We start from the raw sequence: 5,410 nt of genomic DNA on the forward strand, positions 1-5,410 counted from the left end.
GTAGTTTGGTTATTTTAGAAACTTTTCTATAAATTGTGTAATCTTAATTACTAGTGGGGTTTGTGGTTTATCATGATGTGTACAGCTATATCCAGTCTCAATATGAGTAGGGTTCATTAGAGAGAGTTTAGTTCCTTACCATAAATACAGCACGTGAATCAGTTGTAGCACAACTTTAAATAGAACCTTTTTATGAGTCATGGAACTAAAACCTAATTGACACTACTTCAAGTGTAAAATTCATGAATAAGAGTAATCTATATATTATTTAGAAAAAAAAATCCAGTGGTAAGATTCAGATTGAAATTTCGACAAAAAAAGGGGGAGGTAAGATTCATATTGAAATTCCTGGGATTCAGGAACAGAATTGTGTGATGTTGTAAATTGTAAAATATTGACATTAGCTACCTCAGAAATCAACTTGTGCGATATTTTCATGTTGCTTCTAATTCATCAATTTAAGTGGCATTGTTACTTAAGTGGTGTGAATTTGAAGTTCAGAAATTGATGTCATTATTAGAAAATAAACCTAGATTGCTTGAGGTGAACTCTAAACAGATTGATGCCATTACCAGCAAGTAAACCTTGATTGCTTGAGGTGATTTTATAGTTCAGAAATTGATGCCATTACTTGCTTACTCACACATGGTTGGCTTGTTTCTAAGCCTTGAGCATTGAGATCTGTGTGTGATATTGTGGAAGCCTTCTTTATGTGCTTGTTATGAAGTTCAGACAACTTGAAGGTAAAGATTGTTTGGGAGGCTGTTGATTTCTTTGAGACTTTGGTGGTGACTTGCTGGATTTTCTGGTTTGGGCTAATCATTTTTGGAGTCTCAAGTGCTTTTCTTGTTGGGGATCTGTTCCTGATATTTATGCTGAACAAAGTCATGGCACTGTCATGCACAAACCACATTGGAAAGTCAACTTGGTTGGTAGATGTGGAAACTCTTGGAGAAGGGTAAGGGTGTGGAATAAACAGAATTTTGGGCATTAAGCTTATACAATATGACCAAATGCTTGATGCTTATTTCTGAACACAACCAAGGGAGCAACCCCAAGTGGGGAGGCAGATGATAATTAATTGGTGTAGAAATCTGTATCAAATCATCTTGTCTTCAAGCTCCTCACTGGGGTTTGCTCCATGAAAAATCTGACGAACAGAAGTGGTCACATATGAACGCAAGCACACATCCTTGTGCTCCATGTTAAATTTATTGTGGATAAGTACTAGAGTGAATAAACGAAAGGTTTGGATTTTAAACACCCTCTTTGGTATTTTAACCTCATGTGGGGTCTCCTGTGACAAATCTCATTCTGTTGGGATAACTTGTTGAACTGAAGAAAGGGGCAATTGCATGTTCTGGGTAGCTTCTTGCAGTTAAAGGAACAATTGCATCCACTGGCTGTCCTGTAACTGTGATATTGATGCTCATTCTGTTCCAGGCGTCCAGACTCCTGAGTTTGCTCTTGACTTCTTGGGTGAAAAGATGGCTACATCTGAAGATGAAAAATCAGGTGCGTGATCCAGCTAATATTGCATGTCAATCAATACAAGGGAGATGAGGGTACACAAAAGTGGGTAAGTTAATATGCCTTCAATACTGTAGGGACATCTACATTCACAGATATTTTACCTTTTAAGTTTTTTTTAATCAACAGAACTTTGAAGGAACAGTATCCTAAATTCCTAGTCATAGGGTACTCTATGCCCTTAAGGACTTGAGAAGTCCACACTGTATTGGAAATTTGTGTGTGTGATGCAGGAAGACAGTGAAGGTGCCAATATTACGAGATGTCAGTTTCAACAGATCCTGAGTTTCCTAGAAGAAAATAGTGTTCTGCATGCAGATCTACATTGGTTATGTTTAATCTTCTGAATTGATATTCCAATTACATTTTGAGTGCAGGGTCTTGCCCACCTGTACCCAGATTACTTTCCCATCACAGCCTCAATAACTGTCATGTGGCATTTCGATTGTGCTCAAAGTTTGGTGGACATACAATCCACATCATTCTCTATGGCTAAGGTTTCCAAGTGCATCGAACATATCCATTTCTCATTATTGAGATATGAAGAAGGTTTGATAAATGTATAAAGGGCTAAGTGAGTGGACTGAACAAGAACCATTAGAGAACTCCACATATCCATTCATGTTCGCGACACAGCACATCCGCTGGATCCCAATGAATACAGATAAATATAAATTAAGCTTAGGAACAGAAAATTTCCTATTTTAGAGAATAAGCTATAAACTTGGGATCACACTGCATTTGCCAGACTTCAGAAAACTCGTGACAAAACTATCAAGAGACCTGAAGCTGCAATTACTCCTTTGAGGATGAGCAGCAACTGAAGCCACACTGAGGCAGTGTCTTATGTTCTCAGTGGATGATTTGATTTGTTCCCCTGTTCCAAGATCGACCCTCCTTTTTATCTTTGAACCTCTGCTACTATATTGTTCTTAATTTTCCAATTCTTCTCTGCAGCTCTGCTACTGATCTGTAACTGTTAGTCATGGTTTCAGAATTGGGTATCGGATCAGGTTTCAGAATTGGGAATCGGATCAGTGAATATGCCATGATTGATCCGATATAGACAATGGTTTCAAGAATTGGGAATCGGATCGGTGAATCTGCCATGATTGATCCGATATAGCCAATTCACACCAAAAAAAACCCCAGAAATCTCTGATTTTAGATATAAGCACCGATTCCTTGGGTTCTTGGACTGTGGATAATCTCATAAAAAAGCAGATTCATAACAAGCAGTGTAATGGTGCATAAATTCAAGACTGATTCGTCGTAGGGCACATCCAAGAAAGAAAAAACAAAAACTGTGAATAATCATGAATCATGACGCAACGAGCGCGGGATCAATTCAATGCTGATTCGTCGTAGGACACATCGAAAGAAAGAAAAAACAAAACTGTGAATCATGATTCGACACGACGTGTGCGGGATTAAAAAATTAAAATTTCGAACCCGTACTTCCGAGGTGCCACTTTGTATGTAGAAAGTGATTCAACAATGGCGGCCAGCCGGGGGCTTCTGCCTGGAACTTTACAAACTGCATGAAATCGCCACTGGGGAAGTGGAACCCGTACGTAATATACGATACTATCAATGGCCAAAACAGATTCTCTCGTAATCTCATGGAAATCGTGCCGTCGTCAGTGAGACACCGACTTCACTGAAATTAACGAACAAAGACAGAAGAGGGATCCCATGTCAACTCGAAGTCTTGAAAGCTGAAAGCGATTGGGAACGGATAAGGCCTCACTACTTTAGGGGGCGTTTGATTCAAATTATCAATCGAATCAGATTCCAAAGATTCAGTTTTTCAATAAAATTAAACCTTTTGGTTCATATTTTCAAAAAGGTGATTCGAAGTTGAGGTGTCCAGTTGAATCAAGCACTTGAACTAAAATCCACGACTCAACTGGTCCAACCTCAAGAGGTTAATCCAAGATCGAGTCACGGATGCTAGGGTTGATATAAAAAGGATAAGTTCACGGTGAGATGGAAATCATCGGGTTTTTACCCTCTTACGGTGAAATGATCGCACTTACCTGCAACTGAAAAGCGAAGTGAGATTTCTCTCCTTCTTCTTCTTCGTCTGTGTTTAGGGTTTCTCATGTTTATCCTCTTTCCATGATAGACACTCGCATCCGAGAAGACAATCTGCAAAACCGAGTTTATTCGAGGTGAGATTTCCCTTCTTATGTGTTTTCTTCTTCTTCATCTGTGTGTTATTAAGATTATGGAACTTCGGTGTCCATTTTTTCAGGTTTTTAATTTCATATTTAGGGTTAAGGGTTTGGTTTCTTCTTCAATGTGTTAGATTTTCTTCTTCTTCTTCTTCTTCTTCTTCTTCTTTCTTCTTCGTCTGTGTTTAGGGTTTCTCACGTTTACCCTCTTCTTCTTCTTTCTTCTTCGTCTATGTTTAGGGTTGTTAATTTCATATTTAAACTTTCTGTTTTGTGCACTAACTGAGATAGGGAGATTTTTATTTATTTTTTTAGGTGATTAAAAATTGATTACCAAAGGAAGAGAAATACAGGGACTCCCTAGAAAAGGAGAGAGAGCAAGCAACAATACAAAGCTAAACCCCGTCTCTCGGGAAGAGGAGGCATGATGGATGGAACAATGAAATGGGGAGGTACCAGGAATCCGCAATTAGCCTATTCCAAGGGGGAGTTGAAATTTTTTTTGGCTTTAATATGGAAAGCGAGAACATTTCATATTGGCCTTGTAGATTTAATCTATGGTTATTAAGTGCTTGATCTGTGGAATGAATAATCTGCACTTCAAATTTGATGTAATTAGGGCTTTTGATTTTTGTGGGATAGTTTTTTCCTATTTAGTTGCACTACACCAGTGACTAGTGATAGGCTTTGGACAATATACAGAAAGACGATTAGATGGTCCATCCCCATCGAAAAGTCACGTGTCTAGGTTGATGATCCCATCACTGTTTGATCAAGGTGTGGTTTCAGTCTGGGGGTTTGTTGGAAGGGTTCTTTTTGTTCCGTTTTTGCTATTTCTGATTTTTTTCTTGGTGTGTGGGGTTGGGGGAGGCTACTGTTTATTGGTTGGGTTTCATGTTGTTTCTCTTTTGTGCTCTCCTTGCTCGGCATCCTTCATTGGGCCTTTGGGGGTATCTGTTGCATTGCATCTTTACAGATGGTTTCTTGCTATTTCTCTGTTGTGCTCTCCTTGCTGTCTTTTATTGGGGTGCCCTGTTGTATTGTGTCTTTACAGATGAATGCTTTTGGTATATATCTACAAATATTTCAAATGGGTCTTTGATTTGTATCTTTAAATTTGAAATGGTGTTGTAGGTGGGGAAAAAACTCTCAGAGCTTATTCGAGATTCAGGCAACTAGACGTCTGGTTCAGAGCAGGGCAGGTGGCAAGCAGAACTTACCCAAGTAGCAATAGAGTTGATTGGGGTAAGCATCAGAAGGCCCTACATTCAGATTTCCAACTTTGTGTGTTTATGTGTATAAACAAAATCTGAGCAACCCCATGCCTTAAGAAATTGCTATCCCAACTTCTTTTTAGGGTATAAGGCAATTGCAATTCACTTTACCCATTTCTTGAATTTTGTTATGGAAATGTAAGTTTTTTTGCACTGAATTATGTAGTTTCCATCTTATAGGCGGGCTATGATTTGAGGTGTTGTGGATAACGTGTCATATACATCTTCCACCCTGAGTTATGTGAAGAAAAAGTTCTAGTTTCTACATATCTTGCATTGAACAGGATACATGAATATTTCTTTCTTTCTTTCTTTTGTTTTTTTTACTAGGTGGTGTGCACATCGAACATCAATAGAGAGGACTCTAGGTGGGGGGCACCTTTGGGTTCTTTTATCTGCGCCACCCCTCCCCCTGCAACAACCCCCCCC

The 5,410-nt window shown here is 38.9% G+C and overlaps 1 long non-coding RNA gene across 1 annotated transcript in view; it reads left to right on the forward strand.

Moving 5' to 3' along the window:
• The first annotated feature begins 3,206 nt into the window (after positions 1-3,206).
• LOC122083291 overlaps positions 3,207-5,410 on the forward strand; it is a 3,408-nt gene continuing 1,204 nt past the window's right edge. The window contains exons 1-2 of the long non-coding RNA XR_006141614.1: positions 3,207-3,704; positions 4,842-4,952. This is a non-coding gene — a long non-coding RNA (uncharacterized LOC122083291). The remainder of the gene's footprint in view (positions 3,705-4,841; positions 4,953-5,410) is intronic.

The sequence above is a fragment of the Macadamia integrifolia genome, chromosome 7, assembly GCF_013358625.1.
Source record: "Macadamia integrifolia cultivar HAES 741 chromosome 7, SCU_Mint_v3, whole genome shotgun sequence".
In the NCBI taxonomy this organism is placed as follows: Eukaryota; Viridiplantae; Streptophyta; class Magnoliopsida; order Proteales; family Proteaceae; genus Macadamia; species Macadamia integrifolia.